This window comes from Chelonoidis abingdonii, chromosome 9 (assembly GCF_003597395.2).
Source record: "Chelonoidis abingdonii isolate Lonesome George chromosome 9, CheloAbing_2.0, whole genome shotgun sequence".
NCBI lineage: Eukaryota > Metazoa > Chordata > Testudines > Testudinidae > Chelonoidis > Chelonoidis abingdonii.
The window spans coordinates 48,126,147-48,142,506 of record NC_133777.1 but is presented as its reverse complement, the minus strand read 5'-3'; positions in this window follow the sequence as shown (position 1 = coordinate 48,142,506).

Below are 16,360 nucleotides of genomic sequence, written 5' to 3'. Positions count from 1 at the left end.
AATAGCTCCTCAGTTTTCCCCCACCACCACCACGTGAAAGAAAAGGGAAAGAAATCATTTCTTGACTTCTTTCAATGTCACCCTATGTGTACTGAATGCTGCTGGTAGATGCGATGCTGCAGCAGTGAAGAGCAGTATCCGCTCCTCTCCCCCTCCCCCGGTGGTAGACGGTGCAATATGACTGATATCCGTCGTTGTCGCCATCAGCCCGTGAGTGCTCCCCTGGCTGCCTCAGGTGAGGCTGGCCGGGGGGCGCCTGGGTAAAATGGGAATGACTCCCAGTACTCCCAGTAGATCGGACAGAATGGCTGGTAACTGTCTTCATCATAGCAACTGGGGGCTGAGCTTCATCAGCCCAGCCCCTCCCTTTCCTGTGTAAAGAAAAGATTGGACTGTATCGCAGCGGCACTGCCTGCACTGTCAAATAGCCCCGGGAGGTCATGCGCCCTGCTCCCCTCATTTTATCTCACTAACAGTCTCTGTTTCTTATTCCTGCATTCTTTATAACTTCATGACACAAATGGGGGGGGGGGACACTGCCACGGTAGCCCAGGAGGTTGGGGGAGGAGGGAAGCAATGGGTGGGGTTGTTGCAGGGGCACCCCCTGTGAATACTGACACGGAGCAGCTGTGCTCTGATCACACTGGTCCTCTAATACACTTGCCCCTTATTCTAGGCAGGACTGACTCTATTTTTAGAACCATAAGGAGGGATTGACTCAGTCCCAAGTGAGTCAATCCCAATTTTGCTTTTGCGTTGCCCCCCGGCCGATTTCAGCCAGGGGCACTCATGATAGCAGCGGACAGTACAGAGGGGGAGAGATAACCGTCATCTCATTGCCAGTTTTTCTCCGGCAGTAGACGGTACAGAACGACCGGTAACCATCTCTGCTATCATTGCCAAAAGCAAGTGAATGCTGCTGTGTAGCGCTGGAGTATCGCCTCTCTCTCCGCGGCATCCAGTACACATACGGTGCCGGAAAAAAAAAAAAGCTGAACGGGCTCCATGGTTGCCGTGCGTATTTGGCGTCTGCCAGGGCAATCCAGGGAAAAACGGCGCAAAAGGATTGTCAGCTGATGTTTTCCCGGAGGAAGGAATGACTGATGACATTTACCCAGAACCCCCCGCGACAATAATGATTCAACCCAGAATTCCAAGGGCGGGGGAGACTGCGGGAACTATGGGATAGCTACGGAAGAGCTACCCACAATGCCAACGCTTCAGAAATCGACGTTAGCCTCGGACCATGGACGCACAACACCGAATCCGAATTACTGTGCCTAGTGTGGCCGCATGAAATCGAATTTATAATATCAGTTTTATAAAACCGATTTTAGCTAATTCGATATTATCCCGTAGTGTAGACGTGGCCTCACACAGAGGAGATGTAGACTGAGTTACTGCTGCAGCCAGCTAGCCTGGCTTCACCACAAGCTTTTGCTAAATTGGGAAGTAACTTTCTGTTACCTTTTTATTCTATTTTATACATTTGTAATGAAAATTGAGTAGATCAGGCTAAACTATTTGATATCATATCACCAGGTATAGTATTATTACTAAATAAAGAAAACTAAAAGGTGTCAATTCAGATTTAAGAAACTAGACCAGACAATTAAAGCTATTTAAATTTGGTAACAGACTACTTCAGTTTGAGGAAGTTTCATTGCCTTGGCAACCTGACCACAAAGGTACTTCAAATAGTGTAGTTCAAACCATGCTGTCTATTTTAAATAGGAATGTGATGAATGCGCAATATAGAACTCATCTTTAATAAAGGTATATATACAATGTATTCGTTTTGTATTAAAGAACCTAATACAGTCAAATGGTATGTTGAGAAGCCAATGTGAAATGTAAATCTTTAAACTTTGACAAGGTTACTGGCCTAGTGAATGGGGGGAAGAAGTAGATGTTTTATATCTTGATTTTAATAAGGCTTTTGACATAGTCGCACATGACATTCTCATAAAAAAACTTAAGGAAATATGGATTTAAAAAGTAGTTATCCATGGTTTGCTGTCAAACTGGGACGATGTATCTAGTGGGGCTCCATAGTATCAGTCCTGGGTGTGGTTCTATTCAATATATTAATTATTTAGATAGCGGACTGGAGAGTATGTTTGGAAACTTTGTTGAGGACACCAAGCTGGGAAGGGTTGCAGCAGTTTGGAGGACAGCACTAGAATTCAAAATGACCTTAATTTGGAGAATTGGTCTGAAATCAAAAAGATGAAATTCAATAAATGCATTCCCTTCATTTAGGACAGGTTCATCAATGGCTATTAGCCAAGATGATCAGGAATGCAACCCCACACTCTAAGTGTCAAAAGCCTCTAATATCCAGAAGATGGGAGTGGACGACAGGGGAAGGATCGCTCAATAACTGCACTTTACTGTTCATTCCATCTCAAGCATCTGGCAAGGGCCACTGTTGGAAGACAGGATACTGGGTTAGATGGATCATTGGTCTGACCCAGTTTGACCATTCTCATGTTTTTATGTTCTTACATAGGAAAGAAAAATCAAATGTACAACTACAAAAGGGAAAATAACTGGCTATTTGGTTGTATTACTGAAAAGGATTTGGGGGTTTTAGTGGATCACAAATTGAATATGAGTCAATAATGCGACAGTTGAAAAAAAGTCTAACATCATTCTGGGGTGCATTAACAGAAGGGTCATACTGAAGACACAGGAGGTAATTGTCCCATTCTTCTCAGCACTGGTGAGGCCTCAGCTGGAGTACTGTGTCCTCACTTTAGTATATGGACAAATTGGAGAGAGTCCAGAGAAAAGCAACAAAAATGATAAAAAGTTTAGAAAACCTGAGCTATGAAGAAAGGTTAAAAAAAACAGGCATGTTTAGTCTTGAGAAATGAAGACCGAGCGGGGACCTGCTAACAGTCTTCAGATATGTTGAGGGCTGATATAAAGAGGACTGTGGTTAATTGTTCTCTATGTCCACTGAAGGTAGGACAAGAAGTAATGGTTTAATCTGCAGCAAGGGAGATTTAGATTAGATATTTGGGAAAAGTTTTAAATTATACTGTCAGTTAAGCTCTGGAATAGACTTCCAAGGGAGGTTGTGGAATCCTATTGTTGGAAGTTTTTAAGACCAGGTTGGACAAACACTTGTCAGGGGTGGTCTAGGTTTACTTGGTCTGCCTCAATGCAGGGGACTGAATGTGATGAGCCCTCAAGATCCACTCCAACTCTACATTTCTATAATTCTATTATATGAATCAACCAACACATGATAAGATCTAAATGACTATGCAAAACTCTCTCTGTGCAACAGAAAGAATTTTGCATATTACTTGATCCCACTAACCTTGTCACTGAGATGTAGGGAATAATCAAGTACTGGTACAGAGGCATGTCCTGCTGTTTTATTTCAATAATTGTTATAGTCCATTGGTGATGGACCAAGCAAATGAGTCAAATGACTTTATATTGCTGCATGATGAACTACTAAACAAGGACAGAACCATCCAGAAATGGAAAGATACTTTACATACAGACTTTGTCCTAATTTTACAATGGATATTTCTGCAGAAAGATTTTTTAAAAAGTGCCAGTGGAAAGATCATAGAGTCACGCAAAGTTGGCCAAAAGAACACACCACAGAGAGGCCCAAGAAAGCTCACTTGCAGGAGTAAGTGCTGACCAGAGCTACACCAGCTGGCGTTCAATGTATGGCCCAACATTTCTTATACAAACTAGCATGACATTAGATGTTTTGCACAAAATATACTGGCATTTTCCCAGATTAAGTTTCAAGAAGTAATAAAGGCGATGTCTCTTTTTTTTGTTGTATGGTGAGAGAGGACACAGTTTGTACCTGCACAGGTCACTGCCTGACTGGCCCACTGCCAAGAGGAGGAACTGGACCATGCTGCCCATCAGAAAATGTATAAAACACTCTGTGTTGTTCAACACGTTGCACCCTGAAGCCAAAACATCTGGATGATTCATAGACTTAAGGTCAGAAGGGACCATTATGGTCATCTAATCTGACCTCCTGCACAATGCAGGCCACAGAAATCTCACTCACCCACTCCTGTAACAAACTCCTAACCTATGTCTGAGTTATTGAAGTCCTCAAATTGTGGCTTAAGACCTCAAGGTGCAGAGAATTCTCCAGCAAGTGACCCGTGCCCCATGCTGCAGAGGAAGGCAAAAAACCTCCAGGGCCTCTGCTAATCTTCCCTGGAGGAAAATTCCTTCCCAACCCCAAATATGGTGATCAGTTAAGCCCTGAGCATGTGGGCAAGACTCACCAGCCAGTACCCAGGAAAGAATTCTCTGTAGTAACTCAGATCCCACCCCATTTAACATCCCATCACAGGCACATTGGGCATATTTACCTGCTGATAATCAAAGATCAATTTTAATTGCCAAAAATTGCCAAATTAGGCTATCCCATTATACCAGTCTCCATAAACTTATCAAGCTTAGTCTTGAAGCCAGATATGTCTTTTGCCCCACATCTCCCTTGGAAGGCTGTTCCAGAAACTTCACTCCTCTAATGGTTAGAAACCTTTGTCTAATTTCAAGTCTAAACTTCCTAGTGTCCAGTTTATATCCATTTGTTCTTGTGTCCACATTGGTACTAAGCTTAAATAATTCCTCTCCCTCCCTGATATTTATCCCTCTGATATATTTATAAAGAGCAATCATATCTCCCCTCAGCCTTCTTTTGGTTAGGCTAAACAAGCCAAGCTCTTTCACTCTCCTTTCATAAGACAGGTTTTCCATTCCTCGATCATCCTAGTAGCCCTTCTCTGTACCTGTTCCAGTTTGAATTCATCTTCTTAAACATGGAGAGACCAGAACTGCACACAGTATTCCAGATGAGGTCTCACCAGTGCCTTATATAACGGTACTAACACCTCTTTATCTTTATGGAAATACCTCACCTGATGCATCCTAAAACCAGCATTAGCTTTTTTAATGGCCATATATATATTGGCAGCTCATAGTCATCCTGTGATCAACCAATACTCCAAGGTCCTTCTCCTCCTCTGTTACTTCCAACTGATGTGTCCCCAGTTTATAACCAAATTCTTGTTTATTAATCCCTAAGTGCATGACCTTGCACTTTCACTATTAAATTTTCATCCTATTACTATTACTGCAGTTTACAAGGTCATCCAGATCTTCCTGTATGATATCCCGGTCCTTCTCTGTGTTAGCAATACCTCCCAGCTTTGTGTCATCTGCAAACTTTATTAGCACATTCCCACTTTTTGTGCCAGGTCAGTAATAAAAAGGTTAATAAGATTGGTCCCAAAACTGATCCCTGAGGAACTCCACTAGTAACCTCCTTCCAGCCTGACAGTTCACCTTTCAGTATGAGACCATTGTAGTTCCCCTTTAACCAGTTCCTTATCCACCTTTCAGTTTTCATATTGATCCCCATCTGCGGAGGTATTCCCAATTTAGCTAATAATTCCCCATGTGGAATGGTATCAAATGCCTTACTGAAATCGAGGTAAATTAGATCCACTGCGGGTTTCCCTTTGTCTAAAAAATCTGTTTTTTTCTCGAACAAGGAGATTAGGTTGGTTTGGCACGATCTGCACCTTTTGTATGTCCCTGCCAGCAGGTATATGGGATCTTGGGGAGCAATTACCACAGAGGTGGGGTGCAAAATAAAACTTTATTAAGAAAATGCAAAAAACAGGGAAAATTCAATAGTGAGGGGTATGGGGTTTGTTAAGGTAGACAATTGGGGAGGGGTTTCTTTTAGCAAATAGTATAGGGGGTTTCAATAGTGGGGTACAATACAGTGGGGTACAATACAGTTGGTAACCAATTAACACTGAAGTATAAATGTAACAAGTAGCTAACAATTTCTATATAAAAGGTGTGTCACAGCAGCATATAGCCAACTAACAGTTATGGGAAAATGTGGTAAGTAACCAACTCTAGGTAAAAATGTGTCACAGTGGTATAAATGTAAAATGTGAGGTGTGTTAGAGAGAAAAAAGGGTAACCAATGGGGTTTTTATGCTAGACTTCAGTAATACAATTGAGGTTTGGGGTAATAGGAGAGTGTGGAGGAGGGAGGAAAAAGGAGAGAGAGAGAAGAGAGCTTCAGGAGACAGAGAGCAGGCAGGCTGCAGTTTACAGCAGCAGAGACGGAGGAGCAGAGGCTGCAGCTTTAAACAGCAGAGAGCTAGGGAGATTTAAACTTCAGGAGACAAGAGGCAGGCAGGCTGCAGGTTTAAACCACAGAGAGCAGAGGGAGATTTAAACTTCAGGAGAAGAGGGTGGGCAGGCTGCAGGTTAAACAGCAGAGAGACTGAGGGGTATGGGGTGACTGGAGAGCTCGGTGGGGGCAGCAGGAAGACAGACTTAACCACAACTATACAGAACACAGCAAAATCTTATCTATGACCTAACTTAACCAAGACTACACAAATTAGCAAGTTAACAGAACAGAACACAATGCAACAATTTCTTAAACACCTAACTTACAGAACACAATACAAACAATTCTCTAAACCTAACTTTTAACCACAGCTATGCTGGGTGCTGGTTAAGTCTGGGTGCTGGGGAAAGAGAGAGAGCAGCTAAGATAATAAAATAAAAGTATAGAGAATTTCACAGCATTTCACAGAGGGATTCTTACCAGCCCCAAAGGAAGCAGCAGAGGTAAAAGCAGCAAATCATCAGAAGGCTGGGTACAGTCTCAATAATCAGGAGATCTCTCAGGCAGCAATTCGTTCTTCGTGGGGGGGGGGTTTCAAAAAACGGGGGTACGCTCAAAAATAAAACGAGAGCGGAGAAAGGACCCCCCAGAACCCCTGGCTGATCAGACCAGGCAGCAATGCAGGAACCTTTCTGAGGTCTGATCAGAAAATGTCTGGTTTTAAGGGCAAACTTAGGCAGTTTCCCACCAGTACTTTTGATTGGCTCAGAGGCAGGGGACAGAGAAAGAAAAAAAAAAAAAGGCAGGTTGAGCACAGAGACATGTCTGGGCAGAGTCCTGTGCAATAGGTGACTCAGAAGCACATGAGGCCTATGACTCATGCCCAGGACCAACCATAGAGAAATACCCCTTCCAATTAACGTACTCGGATGCTAGGTGGGGTGGTGCCAGAATAGGAATATGCATCCCATCTATCGCCCCTCCACAGTTAGGGAAACCCATTTGTGCAAAGCCATCCACAATGTCTTGCAAGTTACCTAGAGTCACGGTTCTTCTTAGCAGGATGTGACAAATGGCCCTGCAAACTTGCATCAACACAATTCCAGTGGTCGACTTTCCCTTTCCAAACTGGTTCCCGACTGATCGGTAGCTGTCTGGAGTTGCCAGCTTCCAGATTGCAATAGCCACCCGGTTCTCCACTGGCAGGGCAGCTCTCAATCTTGTGTCCTTGCGCCGCAGGGTGGGGGTGAGCTCCTCACACAGTCCCATGAAAGTGGCTTTTCCCATCCAAAAGTTCTGCAGCCACTGCTCGTCATCCCAGACTTCCATGATGATGTGATCCCACCACTCAGTGCTTGTTTCCGAGCCCAAAAGCAGCGTTCCATGATGCTGGGCATTTCCGTGAATGCCACAAGCAATTTAGTGTCATACATGTCAGGCAACTCGCTATCATCATCGGACTCCTCATCGCTTTGGATCTTAAGGAATAGCTCAACTGCCAAACGTGATGTACTGGCCAGACTCATCAGCATATTCTTCAGCAGTTTGGGCTCCATTTCCCACAGAAATCGCGCTGCATAGAAACCGTTGAGAGAGTCAAGATGGCACCAAACGTGGACAAAAAACAGGGATTGCTGGGACGTGAAGTGATGCATCACGGGGAGTTGGGACAGGAAGCAGAATGACCCACATCCTCCATCCCCTTCCCACAACCCACAGAGCCAAAATGGGACGAGGTGCTCTGTGGGATAGCTGCCCATAATGCATCACTCCCAACACCATTGCAAATACTGCAAATGTGGCCACACTGCAGCGCTGGCAGCTGTCAGTGTGGCCACACTCCAGCACTTTCCCTACACAGCTGTACGGAGACAGCTGTAACTCCCAGCACTGCACACCTGCAAGTGTAGCCTAACACCAATCCACTTCCCTAACTAATTTCCTTAATTCTTTAAAGTTAGCCCTTTTAAAATCAAAAACCCTAGTCCCAGATCTATTTTTGTTTATCCTTCCATCTAGTTTGAACTGAATTAGCTCATGATCACTCAAACCAAGGTTGTCCCCTACAACTATTTCTTCTATGAGGTCCTCATTACTAACCAAAACCAAATCTAAAATGGCATCCCCTCTTGTTTGTTCTTCAACTACTTGGTGAAGGAATCCATCAGCTATCGCATCCAGAAAAATCTGAGCCCTATTATTATTACTAGCACTTGTTCTCCAGTCTATATGTGGGAAGTTAAAGTCTCCCATGGTTACACAGTTCCCCTTAGTGTTTGCTTCATTAAAAACATTAAAGAGGTCTCTATCCATACCGAGATCAGATCCCGGCAGTCTGTAGCACACCCCATGCACTATCTCAGGGGAGGCTCCAGTAGCTTTCTTTCCCAATGTGATTTTTGCCCAGACAGACTCTGTCTTATCCATTCCATCACTTCTTATTTCTCTACAGTGTACCTCATCATTGATATACAGTGCTACTCTACCACCTTTGCTTTTATTTCTATCTTTCCTAAACAGCACATAGCCTTCAATACCTGTATTCCAGTCATGACTACTATTCCACCATGTTTCGGTTATCACTATAATATCCGGTTTCATGTCCTGCACCAGTAGCTCTAGTTCCTCCATTTTGTTACCGAGGCTCCTCGGATTAGTGTACAAACATCTTAATTTTTGCTGTTTGGCTTCACTGACATTCGTTACCTGATTAGGCACAGATATTCTACCACTAGTATCACCTATTAGACTGGTATCTACACTACCCTTCCTCCTTATGTCCATTCTTCTACCCACGGCTGTATCCTTTCTTACTTTGTTTTCTTCCCTTTCAATGTTAAATTCTGGCGTGGAGATTACCTGGACATCTCCCAACCATCTCCCTCAAATTCCTAGTTTAAAGCTCTCTTAATCAGTTGTGCCAGCCTCCGTCCTAGAAGTCTATTTCCCTCTTTACTCAGACGAAGTCCATCTCGAGAGAACAGTCCTCTGTCCATGAATGCTTCCCAGTGGCCATATATCCTAAAGCCCTCGTTATAGCACCATTGTTTGAGCCATCTGTTGATAGCCATAATCTTGTCACACCTTTGTTGCCCTTCTCTAGGAACAGGCAGAATCCCACTGAAGATCACCTGAGCCTCAATTTCCTTAAGCATCTTCCCCAGTCTGGCATAGTCTCCCTTGATAAGTTCCAGCGAGAATCTAGCTGTATCATTCGTTCCCACATGAAGGACAATTAGCAGATTCTTTCCCACTCCCCTTAGGATCCTTTTCAGCCTCAGGTCCACATCCAATATCTTAGCACCTGGCAGACAGGCACACCTTTCTGTTCTCTGGATCAGCCCTAGTTACAGGCTTGTCTATTCTTCTCAGTAAGGAGTCCCCAGTCCCATAGACCTGCCTTTTCCTGGTGACAGTGCGATTCTCTGATCTATCCTCTGTTCCCTCTGGGTGCAAGTCCTCTCAATTTCTATTGTCTCTTGCAATCCTCTGCAACTCATCCTGTATCCTCCAAGGGCTCATATTTGATGTTGTCTCCATTGATTCTTCACCTCTTCCTATAGGACTAGCTGCTCTTCTCTTCTTCCTTGCTCTCTTACCTTCAGCAACCACCTGCTGTGCCCCTTCTTCATTTTCCAACTCTGCAAACCTGTTCCTAAGCTCTATTTCTCTTTCACTAGCCCGTCTTTTCCTCTGCCTGGTTCTCTTAGTCACTTGCTTCCATCTGCAAGTCTGAGCTTTTCCCTTCAGCCGCCTCATGTCTTTGCTCCATCATCCGCTCGAACCCCTTCTAAACTCGACCAGAGTTTCCACCTGCATCTCCAGTCCTTGGATTTTTTCTTCCATCAGCTCTATCAGGTGGCACTTCATGCAGATGAAACTCTTTTCAGGTACCCCCTCCAGGATCATACTGCAGCTTTCACATCCAGTCATCCTCATTGTGTCTTTCACTGCTGCCTCTGTATCGGTCATAGCCTTCCCACCTAAAACCTGTTAGTCCAGGAAACACAAACCAAAGCAAACCACCACCACCTACATCAAAACAAACCCTCAACATGCACCAGAACACCGGCAGAACACTGCCCCCCTCCCTTCACTAGCCTGTCAATTCCTCTGCCTAGGTCTCTTAGTCTCCCCTGCAAACTCTCCCTATAAACTCCCCTGTTTACAGCTGTTTGCTGGCTCCTGTATCGCTGCAGCTGTCTATGCTGCTGCCTGACTGGCTGGCTACCTTTATAGGACCCCTAAGCAGAGAAGCCCTGTCCCCTAATCAGGGCTCAGCTTCTCTCCCAGCACACTGCCCCTACCAGCCTCCACACATAAAAGTACAAAATACAAAAACCTTCTCCTCCAACAGAACTCCCACTGAAACTCCCCTGTTTACAGCTCAGATGAGAAAGACTGGGAGCAGGATTGTCATTGCCTGGCCAGTGAGAGCGCCCCCCTGAGTGAAAACAACTAAAATCTTGTTGCTGACAACTCTATCAACCCTTTCTGATAAAATCTTATCTAGGGAGATTGCTGCGAAATCCAGAAAGAGAATAGGAACCAGTTGTCATAATGCCTTGAGCAAATCACCTCAAGGAACTCAATAGATCAAGAAACCAGCCATTGCAACTGTGGAGCTGAGCTGGAGAATCCACCATTATGCCAGTGTGACAGGTTCAGTCACAGAGACCCCCTTGGGACTCTCAGGGTTCCCTCCCCACCCTGAACTTTAGCGTACAGACGCAAGGACCCACATGAAGACCTCCTAAGCTTATTTTACAAATCCAGGGATAAACCTCCCTCGAGACAAGGAAATTCACAAGCCAAAATAAAAGTAAGCTAACGCATTGCCTTATTATTACTTACTAATTCTAACTGAGTTGGATTGCTTGCCTTCTTGATCTGTCTCCGGTAAGCACACAGAACAGACAGACAAAGCCTCTCCCCACAGACTTGAAAGTATTTTGTCCCCTCCTTGGTCCTTTTGGTCAGGTGTCAGCCAGGTTACCTGAGCTTCTTAACTCTTTATAGGTAAAAGAGGAATTAACCCTTTACAGGGTAGAGAGGGATTTTATGCTACCCTTAGCTGTATGTTTATGACAGGGACTGTTACCTGATGTGGTGAAATTACCTCTTCCCTGATGGCTTGAGACACCAGAACCCTGCCTTATTGAGCCAGACACACTAGTCTGCTGCAACACAGACTCAGGTCTGAATCACGCCCCCAAAGCTGCAGGCTTTAACTGAAAACCATTCAGCAGGTCACCTATCTCCACCACCCAGTCTTCCAGTTCCCAGTAGGCTCCAAACCTCAAATAAATCCATTTTACTCTGTATAAAGCTTATACAGGGTAAACTCAAAAATTGCTCGCCTTCTATATCACTGATAGAGAGATATACACAGCTGTTTGCTCCCCCAGGTATTAATCACCTACTCAGGGTTAATTAACAAACAAAAGTGATGTTATTAAGTATAAAAAGTAGGATTTAAGTGGTTTCAAGAAACAACAGACAGAATAAAGTAAGTTACCAAGCAAAATAAAACAAAACATGCAAGTCTAAGCCTAATACATTTAGGCAACTGAATGCAGGTAAATCTCACCATCAGAGATGTTCCAGTAAGCTTCTTTCAGAGACTAGACTGCTTCTTAGTCTGGGCCCAATCTTTTCCCTAGTACAGTTCTTGTTAGTTCCAGCTCAGGTGGTAAACTAGGGGATTTCTCATGACTGGGCCTTTGTTCTATTTCAACCCCCTTTTATAGCTTTGGCACAAGGCGGGAATCCTTTGTCTCTCTCTGGGTTCCCAACCCTCCTTCTAAATGGAAGAGCATGAGGTTTAAGATGGATTTCAGTACCAGGTTGCATGATCGTATGTCCTGTGAGACCCCAAGCCTCCATTCTTTCCGGCCTGACTTACATGAACACAGGAAGGCTGACAAGTAAACAGAGCCATTTACAACCAATTATCCTGGTTAATGGGAGCCATCAAGATTCCAAACCACCATTAATGCCCCACACTTTGCATAATTACAATAGGATTTTAGAATAATAGTTCATATTTCTAGCTTCAGATACAAGAATGATACATTCATACAAATAGGATGAACACACTCAGTAGTTTATAGGCTTTGTAATGATACCTTACAAGAGAGCTTTTGCATAAACCATATTCCAGTTACATTATATTTACACTCATAAGCATATTTCCATAAACATATGGAGTGCAACATCACAGCCAGTTCGAACTGATAAGCAGCAACATGACTTTTATCCATGCATTTTTTTACCCAAATGACAACTTGGTTATGTTAAGCTAACTGCTTCTCAGAAACTACACACCTGAGTTAAAACTCTCAGAATGACTCACATGTATGTTGTGTGCTTATATTTCACTAACAAGTTTAATCTTAGTTGTCTAGAAGTTACACTAAATCAATAGGTAATTGAAAGCACTGAGGTGGGAGAAACTCATTACCAAAGCCTCATACTATTTATAAGAGGAAACTGCGCTTCCCTTAAGCAAAAGCTATTGCGAGGAACCCTGAGTATTTCAAATGACTCAGACTAAAAATCACATTCTGTGGTCAAGAGAACTGATGACAGCTTCTTAGACAAAAAGAGGAAGAACTTTGAACTGGCTTGTAAGCTATCAATTTTACTACTACTTGAAACTTTGCTTAAAGTGGCATGAGAGTTTACAGCATTGGTGAAATTCGAGAGAAATTAGAAATGCTTCAAAATTATCATCTATCTATTGTATTTTGGGTTTAGAGTCTGATAGTCTTGCATGTATAAGTGGCAATATTTGGCTATTAGTATCACCTGGGCAAGGTCATACTAAAGGTCACATCAACTGAACTGACATTCTTTGTTAATTAACTTGTCTCAGTTTCTAAATCCTACTGTAGAATTGTTTCCGCTGAGCTGCCATAATAGTCCCTTAATTCCATTCGCAGATAAGTTTGACTGGAGATAAGGATCTATATTTAAGGATCCATAGTTCCATGTTGACACCAAAATCACCTGCTCAGACGAGCATAGAACTAGGATAAAATTTTGCCTTTGTAACAAGATTGTGATTAAAGCTTGACTTAATTGAACTGATTTATTATCTCTTAAAAATTATAACACCCCATGTTGTGTTCAATTATTTTTTTAATATTGTGAACACTATCATCTAACCAACTTTATTTGCTTTCTGTAATTACCTGTTTGCTATTTTGACTAATAAAACTGATAAATGTATAATAATTCTGCAGGCTGTCCTTTAGTTTAGGAACACAGATCCAAAGAACTGTGAGAAACACACAACTGGTTAAATTATTTAAAACAATGTGTGTTTTATAACCTATCTATCTTTCTCCCAAGGGTCATAGCATAGGGAACAATCCTGCCATGGAAACCAAAGAATAGACTGAATGATCGAATAGGTCCTATCCACGGTGAATTTCTATTGCTAGGCTATCAGAACCTGAAGTGAAGCCAAGAGACTGTGTTCCACTATCTGAGCTCTGAATAAGGCACATATTGCTTCCAGCAAAGGAGAAACAAATATTTTTTACAAAAGCCTTTCATCCTTTCATCTTTCCTACTCCCACACATGCAATCAGCAAGGAGCACAGTGTCCCAGCTCACCATGTGAGGGGCCATCTCCTCAAGAGTTAGAAGGGGAAGGAGATTCAGTGAGGTGATGACACACACACTCCTCAGTGCTTTATTTGTCAGATAAATAAAGTCTTCTGTCTCCAAGGGCTATGGATGGCCACACCCACATTTCCACCATCCAAAATTCCCTGCTAGCTTAGTGGAGCTTCACTGGAAAAAGCCATTTTGTTTGCAATCCCACAGTTCCTTGCAACCCCACCCAGACTCTAGAAACCTCACCCAGACTGGCTGGGATTGAAGCCTGATGGCTGCTGGGAATTGCAGCAAACTCATCTCCTAACAGCTGCTAAGCCACTCAGCTGAGATACCCCAGAACTGGGCAGACACAGGCTAAGAAACAGAATGCTCTGTGAGGCCTCCGTTTATACATGATTTTTAATTGAGCCATCAGCCTACGAGACCAATTGGAGCCTTCGTGAACTGGGTAGTCCTCTAGCCAGGCTGGAGAAACCTCCCACAGAAGGTTTTGCTTTTAGGATCCATCAGGCCTCAGATGGCTTTTCTGGCCAAGCTAGGAGTTGGCACATGGATACTGCCCTTGGGCCTCTTTTTATTTATCCATATCTGAATTTTGGATGCATATTCCAGCTCCAGTATTAGCCTCCATACATAGGCCTGCTCCTGGGAGATTCAGACTCTCAGTACCTGTCAATGCCAGTGCTGTTAGACAATATAGCTCCCACCACCTCTGAGAAAACCTGGAAAGACCCTGCCGCTGAACCAATCCAATACTCACAGGAACACCCTACTCCTCTCTCAGCTGACACCAGCAACCATATGGTGGTGAGACATCATCCTCACCAGCCTCAGGTCTGGACAGCCCAAACAGCCATGGGGAGAAAGGGAACCCCTCTGGTGCAAGGAACAAGGAACCATTCAAAGCATGGGGGAAATACAGCCTTGAGGCACTAGCCCTTTAAGAAGGGGAACCTACTTGTAATCTGAGAGGGGCCTGTTTTAACCCAGTCTGATTTGTGACTGGTGGTGAAAATTCAAAGGTCCCTCCCTCGGCAGCAGTTTATTAAATATAGTAGTAGCAGAGCCCTCAACTGAAAACAGATAGGCTCTGTCCGTGGCCGTGCCTCCTGCTCCTTCCCTTCTCTCGCTGCATGAGGAATGCTAACGGCTGGTCCACTCTAGGTTACATCATGGGGTCCAGCGATCTTCCCACAGCACTGCTGCTGCTCCAGCTCACCCTGCAGATGCAGCCCCTCCACGCAGGACCAGAGTCTGGAGGTAAGCACCCCCATGCAAAGTCGCTTGCTGCTGGTTAGAGCCCAACTTTTTGGGAGGGAGATGACAAGAAAAACATGGTCGATGCCAGGGAGAGGCATGGGGCACAGAGCAGAGAAAAATCAGTGGGGAGAGGTGAGAGAATGGACTGGAGAAAGATTAGCCCTCAAATCCTGACTGTTCAATGCTGGGACCGCAGCTGCAGGGAGAAAAAGAAGGGAATGAACTTGATGGGGATTCATCTCAAAGCCCAGACAGTCCAAATACTGGGACAGCAGCTGCAGGGAGCAAATAAGGAGACTGGTTTCAGGGCCAGTTCTCTGCATCCCAGGCCAGGAGCATCAGGGGGATGGAAGTACAGATTTCAAGGCAATTAACCATCAGTCTCAGACAACCCAGCACCAGGGTCAGGGATTCAGTAGGGTCCATTGCAGAGTGATGAGATCTCAGCCCCACGCTGCATGTGCCTAGGATCAAGGAGACAAGCTGCTAGTTTTAAAACAGAGGCAGCTGCCTCTGAGGCAGGTCGTGCTGTAAGCTCCCTTCTGTCGGGGAATGTGATTCCATCAAGTGTTCAGTAGGGCAGTGGTTCTCACCCAGGGGTACACGTACCTCTGGAGGTAGGCAGAGGTCTTCCAGGGGGTAGATCAACTCATCTAGAGATTTACTAGTTTTACAACAGACTACAGAAAATGCACTACCAAAGTCAGTACAAACTAAAATGTTATACAGACATTGACTTGTTTATACAGCTTTATATATTGTACACCGAAATGTAAGTACACTATATTCCAATTGATTAATTTTATAATAATATGGTAAAAATGAGAAGGTCAGCAATTTTTCACTAATAGTGTGGCTGTGACACTTTTGTATTTTTATGTCTGATTTTCTAAGCAAGTGGTTTTTAAGTGAGGTGAACCTTGGGGGTACATAAGACAAATGAGACTCCTGAAACGGGTACAGTAGTCTGGAAAGATTGAGAGCCACTGTAGTAGGGGACCAGGAGGATCTTCACCATTACTGAAGGAGCCAGCCTTTAGTAAGCAGGCTGTGTTAGCTGTGCTGGAATCAATCCCATGTTACCTGATCTTCACCACTGGAATTGGTAGTTTTGTCTTGGAGGTGGCTGAGCTGGGCTCAGTTTACTTCTCCCATCGCTGTTAGCAGGGCTGGAACTATGGAAGGATGAGGGAATGAATGGAGAGGAATCAAAGTGAGTGCTGTCCCTGCTCTGTGATTTTGTGGTATTGGCACTGTGCCGCAGGGATGGAGCATCTGTGCATCCAATATATCTCCCTAAAGAGGGCAGAGCCT